The following is a 15,381-nucleotide window of genomic DNA, read 5'->3' as shown; positions in this document are numbered from 1 at the left end:
AAGAAAATGTGAAATGAAACAACAGGAGCATGGCTGCAAACTTATCATCTGTTTAGTAGGAAAACTACCCATAAAAAAGCAGAGTGCCTGAAACCACACGGTACACAGCGAAAGCAAAAAAAAAAAACATGTGGAAAACAACGCAATTTACTAAAAATCAAAATTTTAACTTTGTAAACGTCTGTGTTACCAATTAAATATTGCAAGCACAGAGAACAACACACAACAATCAAGTCGCAGCGCTCGGTAGTTGTGATTTTAAAAAGCTGCGACTCGACTATTACATGCTGTGGACGCACGCCTATGACATTACATACACGTAGGTTAGCCACGTTGATCCGTGCGTATGCATTTCCGAACGGATTTCCGAAATTTTCATGCATCCGACTTCTGAGTACCGTTCCAAAATTTTCTACGGTGCGTTTTTCCTGCATTGCTCGTACTTTCGAAATCGGTAAGCAGTTTTATGTTTCGAGATTTTTTACGAAGGGTTAATGCATCTGGGCCACAGTCCATTCAAAGAGAATGGGCTCTGTTGGCATTAGCGCATGGCTTAGTAAACAGGGGGGGGGGGCAAGGACTGGTAGCCTAAAAAGCACACCCCAGAGATGCCAACATGTACTGTAAGTTTCTGAAGCAACTACATTACAAAGTGCAAGGCAACCCTATCTGGAGAGAAGGCAACAGAAATCGCCACATAAGCAGGAAACCATCAGGGAAGCAGACAGCAGCAAGCTTTGTAAGGATGAGTCAAAGACACAAAAGTTCCTTTAAAAAAACAAACAAACCTGTAGTTAAGGCCCTGGAATGAAACCACAGCCTGTATTGATATAGCTGTCACCCAGTCACCTTTACATTTCAAAAAAAGGAAGATATCTGTGTTAACACAGCCATCAACACGGAGATGTTAAAGGGACCTGGAGAGAAGCAGGTTTGACAGTGCCAGGGATCAATCTGTTATCTGAAGGCCTGGGGAAAAGAAGATAGGCAAAAAAGCACATGCCTTCCTTGATTTAGTGAACAAATCTTCAAACCAGAATAACACTGTCTTTTTTTTTTTTTTCAGGGAATTGCTTATTCATATCCCACCTTGATGTGTTTGCTCACACAGACGATAGTTGTGTCAGCAATGAGAAAAAGAGTCAAAATGAAAAGAAAGCCAGAGAGCCCTCGCAGATGTTCAAACAGAAGATCTTGGGAAATGAGAGCTGTAAAACCAATTTGTTCCCACCACACTGAAAACTCTTTTGGTTCCACACAGATAAGGTATTCATTGTGTTGAACGTGCGTTTTGCAAAGAGAGGCTTTAGCTCTGAGGTGTACAAAAACACATAAAGAAGGAGATACATTAGAAGCGATAAAACTGTACGGAGCGTGGAGTTAGAACTTCAAACAAAGGTACTATTTTGTGATTTTGGAAACAGGAAAAGGTGAATATGACCCTTATTTTAGAAACTCTATTTATGGTTTAGATGTCTATAACTGGCAAGTCGACATCCATATTGCATGGATGTCCAAATCCTGACTTTATAAAACCCAAATACGGACATCTAAAACATCGGTACAGCCATATATAGCAAGGGGGTGTGGTCTGGACATGTTTGGGGTCAAAATGTGGATGTCCAACTCCAATTTCAGAAGGGGAAGGGATGTCCACGTTCAAGAAAAATAGACATTCATAACTAGACCTGGTACTTTGTGCATCAAGATTGCAGGAAGTTGCTCTGATTGCGCAATTCTTCACTGGAGGGGCACAATAAGTGTTTTTCTGTTCCTGGAAGGTTCACAATTTTAAAAGAAAAAAGTAAAGTGATGTGTTAGCCTTGTTAGTCCACTTTTAAAGGTAATAAATAGAAATACACCAAAACAGAGAAAAGAAAATAAGATGATACATTTTTTTGATTAGCTTTCGAAGGTAACCCTTCTTCTTTAGATCGGAAATAAGCAAATGTCGACAAATATCAGAATATATAAGTGAAACACAAAAGCATTCCAATGACAGTCTCATAGGAGATGTGTAAATAGGGTCACATACACTTTGAATATAGGCTATTATTAGATCCCCTGATGAAGCCATGGGTGAAATGAGCCCCGTCAGGCTTGCCAGCATTAGATAAGTCAATCCCACTTTCATTATTTTTGATTAAATACTACTACTACTTATCATTTCTATAGCGCTACTAGACGTATGCAGCGCTGTACACTTGAACATGAAGAGTAGGTTCCTGCTCGACAGAGCTTGCAATCTAATTAGGACAGACAAACAGGACAAATAAGAGAAAGGGAATTACTAAGGTGGGGATGATAAAATAAGGGTACCGAACAAGTGAGTAAGGGTTAGGAGTGAAAAGCAGCGTCAAAAAGGTGGGCTTTTAGCCTAGATTTGAAGACGGCCAGAGATGGAGCTTGACAGACCTGCTCAGGAAGTTTATTCCAGGCGTACGGTGCAGCAAGATAAAAGGAACAGTGTCTGGAGTTAGTGGAACAATTCCTAGGCTTCAAACTCGAGCCGGTGGTGGGAGGCGGGGATAGTGCTGGGCAGACTTATACGGTCTGTGCCAGAGCCGGTGGTGGGAGACAGGGATAGTGCTGGGCAGACTTATACGGTCAGTGCCAGAGCCGGTGGTGGGAGAAAGGGATAGTGCTGGGCAGACTTATACGGTCTGTGCCAGAGCCGGTGGTGGGAGAAAGGGTTAGTGCTGGGCAGACTTATACGGTCAGTGCCAGAGCCGGTGGTGGGAGTCCTCGCGCTTTCCCACTCATGGCAGGCTCAATGCGGCAGGCAATGTAGGGTTAAGTGACTTCAAATGCACACACATGTAAAAAGTACGTACATGGAAAGCGGGTGCCTATTTTTACTTGATGTGCGTGTAGGTGTAGTTGGGACACAGCCTGCATAGAACAGATGTGAGGTCCTGACATGCTCTGAAATAGGGCCACCAAGAGAGGAGACGGGGAGGGGCTCAATTCCCTAGACCTGGCCTCCAAGGGGGAGCCCGGACTCAGGTCTGGTGCCGGAAAGCTTCTTCCTGCTTGCTTCCAGGTCTGTCCTCTCCTGCTCCTGCATGCCATTCTGGACCCGGATGATTGTATTAATGCAATATCGCATTAATGCAATCATCCAGGTCCTGACTCCCAGCACGGACAGGAGCAGTGCAGGACAGAGCGAGGGAGCAGACAGAAAGGTGCAGGGGCGGCATGGTGGAGGCCCAAATATGGGGGGGGGGGCATGGGTGTGTGCACGCACAGCAATCAGGTCCTGCCCCAAGCCCGGCTGTGTCTCTCGGCGGCCCTGCTCTGAAAACTCTATGTGACCCACTAGTAGGTTCAAAACCCTGAACCCCCCCCCCCCCCCCGATATTCAAACCATTTAACTGGCTATCCAGTGATATTCAGTGGGATCGCTGGAAATGGCCCAACATTCAATATCCAGGCTGACTGCAGGAGTTAGCTGGGCTCCCTCCCGCAGTCTGAATATCGACCCTTGAAAATTGAGGGGAGGGGGGTGTGATTTTTAAAAAAATGCTAATGGAAATCCAGGGATTTTCTATTACACCTATTTTTAAAAGAATTGTAGAGCTCCAGCTGATAGACCTGGTAGCATTTCAAGCTGGAAACTGCTTGAACTATCTCCCCGAGGCCACCACAGTGCACAAGAACATTCAGAGAATTTGAGTGGGCCACATTTTGGTAAATACATTTTTTTCTGACACCTTTAAGCAATAATATTAAACTGGTATGCATTACCAGGAGATACTGATAAGGAAGGTCATTACGTCTGTCATCAAAGATTCCCTTAAACAGGCTTCAGCCATACCAGTCGGATACATTCTCTCAGGTTATTCAAAGCTGGATTCTCATGAATAAATAAAGAAAAATGTGATTCCTGTTGATAATTTCAGCATTTTATTGAAGATGTCATCATATCAGTTCCATAAAATATCAGATTAGCATTAATATGATGTTTCTCCATTTGATTATTTGACAGATCAACTTTTAATTTACTTTAAAAAGTTTTCTTTTTCTTTAGCTTGTGCACTTGCTACATCAGATATTATAGATGTTTGACATTTTATGAAGATGAAACCTAGAGGAAACAATTCTCTGATATACTCTTCCATACACATCAGTGATACATTTTTCACTCTAGCACTGAAGCTTTAACCAACATTAATCATGGAACTATGTTAACTCTGCTACCCCTGGGACTGGTAGCATAGAATCTTGCTACTCCTCGGGATTCCAGAATCTTGCTACTCTTTGGGATTCCGGAATCTTGCTTCTATTTGGGATTCCGGAATCTTGCTTCTTTTTGGAATTCTGCCAGGTACTTGTGAACTGGATTGGTCACTGCCGGAAGCAGGATACTGGGCCAGATGGACCATCGGTCTGCCCCAGTATGGCTATTCTTATGTTCTATATAAACATTAAAAAAGTACATGGTATAAAGGTCACATATATAAGAGGATAGGTTATTATATATATATATCCATTTAGTTTGCAATCTGTACATCAAAAAGTTAAGGTTAAAAGTCATAAAATGAGCAGAGACTAAGAAAATGTGTTTCCAGAACAAACATATTGAATGTTATCTAATACGTATAATTATATTCATTTTGTACCATCACAACTTAGACATAAAACTCAGACATAAAACCATGTTCACAATTAAACAGAGTCGAGACTAAAAGAATGTATATCATGATAAAACATATTTAAAAAGTGTTACCCAGTCCATATGCCGGAGAACGTGGTACGGGCGGTTAGCTTGACGGAGTTTAAAAAGGGGTTAGATAGATTCCTAAAGGACAAGTCCATAGACCGCTATTAAATGGACTTGGAAAAATTCCGCATTTTTAGGTATAACTTGCCTGGAATGTTTTTACGTTTGGGGAGCGTGCCAGGTGCCCTTGACCTGGATTGGCCACTGTCGGTGACAGGATGCTGGGCTAGATGGACCTTTGGTCTTTCCCAGTGTGGCACTACTTATGTACTTATGTACTTATAATATTATAAATGTACAATCCCAAAGGACTGCACATGTATATAGTTATAACTGGTTAAACAAAAACGGTAGCTGATAGGAATGTAAAAACCTTTTTGAAAGAAGAGGCTTATTTTCTATAAGATAAAAGACCTTATAAAAGTACGACTCTATATACCCAATTGGACAACCGCTATATAAACACTGTATAAATGAACCTCGACCTATTAAAAGCGGCTATGCTCATATGGACTGGGTAACATTCTTTTAGTCTCGGCTCTGTTTATTTGTGAACATGGTTTTATGTCTAAGTTGAGATGACATAACTGTATAGTTTTTTGTGATGGTACAATTCCATTATGCCCCTCCGTGTCTCCCGTTTTCTGCCTTTAAATATTTATTGCCTTGTTCTTTACCCTAAAATAGTCTATTAAATGATGAAAACCCCTCAAAACCCATACTTAAAGAGAGGTATATCACCATTGTTAGTGTGACTCCTCTACTTGCCCACCGGTGATGTCAAAATAACACGACACTGGTGTTTTGCTTGGGGTATATAAATATTCAGCTGACTAAGCCCACCAATCAAACACTCCTGTTCTGATGATGTTATATTAAGGAAGCCCATTCAATCTCACTATTCAGACTGGTTGGTATTACCGTCTGTAACAAAAATATCCACCATTGTTCTTCAAAATTCAGAGGTCTCTCATGATTGGTAACCCTCCCAGCCCTCTTTTACCTTATCTAAAATTCGCCAGTGAATATCCTTCACAATGGGGCCCTTTTACTAAGCCGCGTAGGCGCCTACATGCACCCAATGTGTGAATTCAGAACTACCGCCTGGCAACCCCGTGGCCCGGGTGGTAATTTCATTTTCTACGCGCGCCCACTACACACCCCAGAAAATTTCTGGCATGCGGCGCTATTGGCATTGTACGCACGCTGACAATTACCACCCGGTTAATGCGTGAGACCTTACCGCTAAGTCAATGAGTAGCGGTAAGGTCTTAGGCGCAAAATGGCCTCGTGCCAATTTTCGTTTTGCCGCACGTCCATTTTCAGCTGAAAAACAAGACCTTTTTTGCAGGTGCGCTCAAAAATGAACCTGCACGCATCCAGTACATGCATCTACACCAGCGCAGGCCACTTTTCAGCACACCTTAGTAAAAGGACCCCAGTGTGTTGTTTCTCCCTCCAATGGGGGACTAAAGGCACCTCCATGTGATTGGATTGTGTTCTGTGAATCGTGTATGAACTGGTCTGCTGCTCCATCCTATATAAATTAACCAGCATGGACATTGCATCATGTATACCACATTAACACTGTTACAGTCTGTGTTGAAACAGGAGGGAAAGGGGAAGGGAAATGGGACTTGATATACTGTCTGGTCTTTCTGTGGTTTTTGCAACTACATTCAAAGCGGTACTTATTTTGTACCAGGGGTAATGGAGGGTTAAGTGACTTGCCCAGAGTCACAAGGAGCTGCAGTGGGAATCAAACTCAGTTCCCCAGGACCAAACTCCACTGCACTAACCACTAGGCTACTCCTCCACTCATTCCACCAATAAGAGCCAACCTCATCAGTGATGTCACAATGGCTTGATTGCCCAATACTTGGCTCACTTCTGATATTGTGATGTCATAAGGGAAAGGGGGAAAGAGAAATGGGACTTGATATACCGCCTTTCTGAGGTTTTTGCAACTACATTCAAAGCGGTTTACATATATTCAGGTACTTATTTTTGTACCAGGGGTAATGGAGGGTTAAGTGACTTGCCCAGAGTCACAAGGAGCTGCAGTGGGAATCAAACTCAGTTCCCCAGGATCAAAGTCCACTGCACTAACCACTAGGCTAGTCCTCCACTAGCAACATTCCATGTAGAAGCCTGCCCTTGCAGATCAGCAATGCGGCCACGCAGGCTTTGTTTCTGTGAGTCTGATGTCCTGCACGTACGTGCAGGACGTCGGAATCACAGAAACAGAAGCATGCGCGGCTGCGTTGCTGATCTGCAAGGGCAGGCTTCTACATGGAATGTTGCTAGTGGAATAGCAACATTAACATTCCATGTAGAATCTCAAATAGGGAAAGGGAACTGAGACTTGATATACTGCCTTTCTGTAGTATTTTGCAACTACATTCAAAGCAGTTTACATATATTCAGGTACTTATTTTTGTACCAGGGGCAATGGAGGATTAAGTGACTTGCCCAGAGTCACAAGGAGCTGTAGTGGGAATCGAACTCAGTTCCCCTGGATCAAAGTCCACTGCACTAACCACTAGGCTACTCCTCCACTCATATCATATGTCCCATTTTATGATCCATCCATGCTGGACCAGTAATAGCAAACCCAAACCATTGACAATGTCCACAACCTGAATGACATCCTATTCGATCAGATGTTACACCTTCCTCATAACGTTGCCTGGGTAGTAATTTGCCAAGAGTAATACCTTTGTAGCACCGGAAATCGCTCGTGCTTGGGGTGGAAACTACTGCCGAACTGCAGTTTAGCGAGTGGTAAGCCTGCATTGGGCTTACTGTTGCTTAGTAAAAGACCCCTTATGAGCGTCTCTAGTAGGCCCCCTTATATTGGTTAAAATTAGTACATAAGTACATAAGTAATGCCACACTGGGAAAAGACCAAGGGTCCATCGAGCCCAGCATCCTGTCCATGACAGCAGCCAATCCAGGCCAAGGGCACCTGGCAAGCTTCCCAAATGTACAAACATTCTATACATGTTATTCCTAGAATTGTGGGTTTTTCCCAAGTCCATTTAGTAGTGGTTTACGGACTTGTCCTTTAGGAAACCGTCTAACCCCTTTTTAAACTCTGCCAAGCTAACCGCCTTCACCACGTTCTCCGGCAACGAATTCCAGAGTTTAATTATGCGTTGGGTGAAGAAAATGTTTCTCCGATTTGTTTTCAATTTACTACACTGTAGTTTCGTCGCATGCCCCCTAGTCCTAGTAGAGACTGGTATCCATTTCAAAGATGCTTGCCTAGTATATAAAAGCTTTTATGGCTTGAACTCAGAATCAGTAGGTGGGCTTCTTTCATTTACGATCAGTAGAAGCCACTTGAGAAGCTGGAAAAATTTATTGTTGGAGTTTCCCTCCATAAAGAAGATGAATTCAAAGTTGGCTTGGCAACGTTCATTCACATTTCAGGAAGCTAAGGTATGGAACAATATCCACCATTGAAATTTGACTTATTACACCATACACTTCATTCCGCAAAAGGCCAGATTCTATATAAGGCACCTAAAAAATCCATGCGGTAAACATTTCCGCCTAAGTATATTTTATAAGTGGTGCCTGGATTTAGGCGTGGGGTATAGAATATGCTTAGTTGATATTACAGTGCCTAAAAGTAGGCGCATCCATTTACACCAATGAAAACAAGGTATAATTCCCTGCACATAGATTTACACGCACTGGGCCATATGCTATAACTATAAATTATAGAATACCCATGAAACGTCCATAAATAGCAGGTCTATTTTGGGCAGCTATCAGCTTAACTGGCTATGTTCAGACCACCCAAAAAAACCCCAGCATTTTATTTCCGGGTTGGCCATCAACCGCAGGCATTGAATTTCTGGATTTAACTCCTGTGGTCTGAATATTGGCCCCTTAGATATTTTCCTAATTTTAGCAGGTCATTGATTCCAGCATTTAACCACTTGATACTGAAAAGTATCCGATAACATTGATTAATATATTACACCTTTCAGGTGTAACCCTAGACAGCGTCTCACAGTCCTTAGTCTATTATGATCTATCAATAAAATCACCATATCTTCTGGAATCTCACCATTAATTATAAGAAAAATAAAAACACATGGTTTTCAAAAGAGCTTGCCTCTACCGGTAGCCAGTGCAAGTTAATGAAAATCAATTGGAATGTCATTACCCTTTAAGGAGGCATCCTTAGCACCTGAGGATTGAATAAAAAGAGGCCGGCCCGTTTTAGGGAGAGGCCGATCACAACTGAGCTGATGGCTAGCGAGGGTTAAGTTAGAAGGGAAGGAGTTTTGAGGCTGGAGAGCAAGGAAAGGGTTAAGGTAAGGAAGGGTGGGAGGGGAAGCAGGGGGATATAAACTAGGGTTGCTGACGTAGGGATTCGTCAGCAGCTGGAAGGAGAGGTGGTGAAAGGAGCTGACCCGGCCCACCCTCCCACTAGAGGAGGTTGTCGCAGCTGGCGCGGGGCGTGGCGGTGATTATCCGGGGACTCTGGTGAATAATTGCCCAAATGTTAAGTGCAATACGAAGTACAATGTTATGCCTGAAGGTGGGGCAGGTTTACAGTTAATCCTGTGGGGATATGGCTTGTCTCCTGGCTTTGACGGCCAGGAGGCCAAGAACTTATCCGGGGCGTATCCTTAAACGGGATACACCATAGTCATCGGGTGCTATAAAAAAGCACAGGTCGGCGGTGGGTGTGCTCAGACGGCACCACCGGCAGCGGATTGGGGCGCATCATGAAGTAAAGCTGTGTACCCCAGGGCTTGAATTTGCCAAGTTATAAGAAGTTATGTATTACGGTAACATGTTAAGTTGCATTATGTGTAATAGAGTTTTTAAGTGCCTGGCTGCGGCCTTAATAAATTCCAAATTTAGTCGAAAAGTGGCTTCTGAGTATTATTGGGGATTATTGGGGTGATGAGAGTGTATGCCGAATGCTTCAGTTGAAAACACATCCAACTGTATTGTTGACTATAGATCAAATATGCACTTTGTAGAGAAATCTAGACAATTATCTGATTACATGGTGATCACTCTTTTTTCCTCCTGCAAATGAGTCCGTTAATTGTTTCCTTATCCAAATAAAAGGTCTGTGGCAAGGTTCCACCAGAGCAGTTATTAAGCTCTTATCTGTGTAGGAGGTGTGTGATTTCAGATTGAGCACTTTGATACAATTCTTAAAGTGAAAATGCAATTACAAAAACAACAGCTAGTTTTGCAGAAAAATGTACATTGTTCCCCAAATGGTCATTAACATTTTCCAGTCATGAGTAGTGGTGCTCTGCCAATACTACAGTTTGCCCCAAATATTTGTGGTCATTGAATTCTAAGGACCATAGGGAAGAAGGGGGACATGATAGTTCATATGCAGTATATAACATTTTGGTGATTGCCTATAAGGCTTTCCATTCAGGCCAACCAGAATAGTAACATGGAGGGGCATAATCGAACGGCGCTGGCCATCTAGATGGCCGGCGCCGCAAAAGGCGGTCCCGGACCGTATTATCGAAAAAGATGGCCGGCCATCTTTTGTTTCGATAATACGGTTGGGTCTGGCAAAATCTCAGAGATGGCCGGGTTTAAGATGGCCGGCATCGGTTTTCGCCGATAATGGAAACCGAGGCCGGCCATCTCAAACCCGGCCAAATCCAAGGCATTTGGTCATGGGAGGAGCCAGCATTTGTAGTGCACTGGTCCCCCTGACATGCCAGGACACCAACCGGGCACCCTAGGGGGCACTTCTAAAAATTAAAAAAAAATATATAGCTCCCAGGTGCATAGCTCCCTTACCTTGGGTGCTGAGCCCCCCAACCCCCCCCCCCCCAAAACCCACTCCCCATAACTCTACACCATTACCATAACCCTTATGGGTGAAGGGGGGCACCTACATGTGGGTACAGTAGGTTTTGGGGGGGGAGTTGGAGGGCTCAACACTTAACCACCACAAGTGTAACAGGTAGGGGGGGGGATGGACCTCGGTCCACCTGACTGAAGTGCACTGCACCCACTAAAACTGCTCCAGAGACCTGCATACTGCTGTCATGGAGCTGGGTATGACATTTGAGGCTGGCATAAAGGCTGGCAAAAAATGTTTTTTGGGGGGTAGGAGGGGGTTGGTGACCTCTGGGGGAGTAAGGGGAGGTCCTCCCCCATTCCCTCTGGTGGTCCTCTGGTCAGTTGGTGCACCTTTACGAGGCTTGGTCCTGAAAAAAAATGGACCAAGTAAAGTCGGCCAAATGCTCGTCAGGGCCGGATTTCTTTTTTCCATTATCGGGCAAAGCCGGCCATCTCTTAAGCACGCCCTCGTCCTGCCTTCTGTACTCTGCCGACACGCCCCCTTGAAGTTTGGCCGGCTCTGCGACGGACTGCAGTTGAGGCCGGCCAAAATCGGCTTTCGATTATGCCGATTACGCCGGACTTGAGAGATGGCCAGCTATCTCCCAATTTGTGTCGGAAGCTAGCCGGCCTTCTCTTTCGAAAATAAGCTGGATAGTAACATAGTAAATGATGACAGATAAAAACCTGTATGGTCCATCCAGTCTGCCCAACAAAATTAACTCATTTTAAACGGTATGCGATATTTTCTATGTAAAACCGAGTTTGATTTGTCCTTGCCTTCCTCAGGGTACAGACCATAGAAGTTTAACCAGCACTCTTCTTGTACTAAAAGTTCTGAAGCTAAGGTCGAAGCCTCTTAAAATTTACACTCCAGCCCATCCATATCTATTCAGTCACGATCGGGGCATAGACCGTAGAATTCTGCCCAGCACTGATTTTGCTTTCCAATTACCAGTGTTGCCACCCAATCTCTGCTAAGATTCCGTGGATCCCTTCCTTCTAAACAGGATTCCTTTGTGTTTATCCCACGCATGTTTGAATTCCGTTACCATTTTCTTCTCCACCACCTCCCTCCTACTGTCCATCATGGACATTAAGATCATCAAACCAAAATTGTCTAGTTCTTTCACCTCCTGCACGTTCAAGACTAGATTCTACTTGTGATTGCATTCTATTATCTTACTCCAGCCTTATAGAATTCTTTACCATCATAGCTTTGTCTAAAATCCAACTTATTAGCCTTTTAGGAAAAGCTTACACACTTATTGCTTCACCCTTGTTTTTCCAGGATCAGAGAATTCAGGCTAGGTTGTCATCACCTCAAGTGTCTTTGCGAACTGTTTTTTTTCCTGCAGTAATTTGGTCAATTTATGTCCCATTTTATTTCATGTTATTGATTTTATGATGTTATGCGTTATAATGATTTTGTGAACCATTTTGATTGGCTAGTCCAGATAGGATAGTACATGAACTACACTATAAACCAAAACAGGGAATTTCCAAAACCCGTATAATACAAATTCTATTTTCAAAAAATGGTTTGGAAAAATAAATACAATGGTGTGTCACCCTGTAACTCTTTAATCCACAATCGGGATCCTCTCCCATAAATAACAAGGAACCTCAGACCTCCTCATGGAGAACACATTGCTGCTAAGGCTTAGTTCACCATTACAATAAGGAGTAGAGTATTATCACTGGTTCCAATGAGGAAAAGAAGAGAAAAAAAAACAACCGCAAAAACTCAAACTTACTTGAGAAAACCAGATGGCATAAAAACTCTTCTTCCCCTCCACTATCTAAAGAGTTAAACTAGGTGCACCACCCCTCCTATAATGTATCCCCCCACAAATACTCATCCATTAATTAAAACCTGGGCCCTTATACTGGAAAAAACCCTTGTTTGTACCGACTGCAACCTACAACTAGAGGAATACCCCGGGATATGAGATGAACGCTGTCTTCAAAAACTGCAGGCTTAATCCACCTACAAAATCTTTACACAAATCAATTTTCCCGTCCCCCTGTTCATTCCAACAGTCACTTATCTGTATGTCGAAAACTCGGGGCTCGACAAGTTACAAGAATCCAGGCTGATGGTAATCTAATGTGGAGTAGAAACTAGGAGGGGTGCTGCACCTAGTTTAACTCTTTAGATAGTGGAGGGGAAGAAGAGTTTTTATGCCATCCGGTTTTCTCAAGTAAGTTTGAGTTTTTGCGGTTGGTTTTTTTTCTCTTCTTTTCCTCATTGGAACCAGTGATAATACTCTACTCCTTATTGTAATGGTGAACTAAGCCTTAGCAGCAATGTGTTCTCCATGAGGAGGTCTGAGGTTCCTTGTTATTTATGGGAGAGGATCCCGATTGTGGATTAAAGAGTTACAGGGTGACACACCATTGTATTTATTTTTCCAAACCATTTTTTGAAAATAGAATTTGTACATAAACTACATAAATTATGAGAGACATTTCTGAAAAGAGCTGAAAGCAGTGGCTTCACACAATGTTAATTTTTTTTTCACTTAGGGGGCCAAAATGTAAGAATGTAAATGCAGATTGTGCAGTGGAATATTAGCATAAATCAGCATTAATATACAGTGCAATCCAAAGAAATACATGCAGTTAACCAGAGCATGCACTTAACCGTTGTGACCCAAAGAAGCTTGACATCTGATAAACTTATGTACAGTACTGTTTATTATACGTACAGTATACAGTCTCCGTTAACTGACACTATACAGCCTCCGTTAATTAAAGGTGTAATTAAACTCTGGAATTCGTTGCCAGAGAATGTGGTAAAGGCGGTTAGCTTAGCGGAGTTTAAAAAAGGTTTGGATGGCTTCCTAAAGGAAAAGTCCATAGACCGTTATTAAATGGACTTGGGGAAAATCCACTATTTCTGGGATAAGCAGTATAAAATGTTTTGTACATTTTTGGGATCTTGCCGGGTATTTGTGACCTGGATTGGCCACTGTTGGAAACAGGATGCTGGGCTCGATGGACCTTTGGTCTTTCCCAGTATGGCAATACTTATGTACTTATAACTGACGTTAGGCTTACTTGAAGTAATCAGTCATAGTCCTCTGTACACTCTTGTGTCTGTGAGTTCCATAGACTAAGTCTGCCAGACGGTAAAAACTGTCATAGCACTGACATCCAGGGGCCTCCAGATAGGCTCGCGCGGTGTTGAGACTCTCCAGTGCTCTGTTTGCTCTTTCCAATGACGAGTGGTTCCAACTTCTCACTCCCATCCATATCGCAGCAAAGGAGAATCATCAGTCAGTCCTTCGATGTTTTACTTCCTGTAGTTTCGGCTTGTTTCAATGCAAGTGTTCCATCAGGAATCGCTCGCCAGTAGAGACCGTTTTCATCAGCATTGAAAATGTCACGAGGTGCAAACTCGTTCAAGATGGTAGGAAGAACTGAAACAACCCAAGTTTCAGCACCAAAGTCATCAGCATCTTGTTTTTCACCATGCTTTTTCTTGAATGCTTTTTGTTGTTCCTCTCTTTCCATCTTTCCAATCATCCAACAGTGGCTTTGAATTCAGTTAGTCCAAGACTTTCAGCTAGCTGGTTAGCTTTCTCCATAAGCAGTGGACCACTGACAGGAAACTGCTCCTGACTTGAGAAAACCACTGAAGAAGAGCATCTTCTACCTCCTCAGCTTTTCCCGCCCGTTTTCGTTTCCGGTGTGGATTTGTATTGTTTTGCCAGTCTTCCAGAAGCTGGTCTTTCTGCTTCGTGAAATTTGACTGGGATTGACACCATATTCTTTAGCAATAGATGCTTGACTTTGTTTTCTAATTTTTTAAGAACTTCTATTCGTTCAGCCAGTGTTAAAGTCTTACAGTTGCGCGAAAACGTTGACTCCAGTGTACACTCTAACAACATTCTTTCGTTTCTTCTGCCTGTGGCAGTTAACCAACGAGATTTAAAATTTACCGGCCCTTTGTCACGTGCCGATCGGCTTCCATATTCCGCTCGTGCACGTATGCGGAGTCTTTCCTGCAGAGGAGCGGTCTTAAATCATGCATATAAGCAAATCTTGCACTTATCAGTGGTGTGCTAGACCGAAGTTTGTCCCCATAGAAACTGATGGTGCCAAAAACGGGGCATGCAGTTAAACAGAGCATGCGCTGGGAGACTGGGCGTCTAAATGGCAGATGGCGTATAATTTGAGCAAGTGCAAAGTGATGCATGTGGGAAAGAGGAACCCAAATTATAGCTACTTCATGCAAGGTTCCATGTTAGGAGTCACGGACCAAGAAAGGGATCTAGGTGTCGTCGATGATACTTTGAAACCTGCCGCTCAGTGTGCTGCTGCGGCTAAGAAAGCAAATAGAATGTTAGGTATTATTAGGAAAGGAATGGAAAACAAAAATGAGGACATTATAATGCCTTTGTATCGCTCCATGGTGCAACCGCACCTCGAATACTGTGTTCAATTCTGCTCGCCTCATCTCAAAAAAGATATAGTGGAATTAGAAAAGGTGCAGAGAAGGGCGATGAAAATGATAAAGGGGATGGGACGACCTCCCTATGAGGAAAGGCTAAAGTGGCTAGAGCTCTTTAGCTTGGAGAAAAGGCAGCTGAGGGGAGATATGATAGAGGTCTATAAAATAATGAGTGGAGTTGAACAGGTAGATGTGAAGCGTCTGTTCACACTTTCCAAAAATACTAGAACTAGGGGGCATGCAATGAAGCTACAATGTAGTAAATTTAAAAAGAATTGGAGAAACATTTTCTTCACTCAACATGTAATTAAACTCTGGAATTCGTTGCCAGAGAATGTGGTAAAGGCGGTTA

This window comes from Microcaecilia unicolor, chromosome 11 (genome assembly GCF_901765095.1).
Source record: "Microcaecilia unicolor chromosome 11, aMicUni1.1, whole genome shotgun sequence".
Taxonomy (NCBI): Eukaryota; Metazoa; Chordata; class Amphibia; order Gymnophiona; family Siphonopidae; genus Microcaecilia; species Microcaecilia unicolor.
This window is presented reverse-complemented; position numbering follows the sequence as displayed.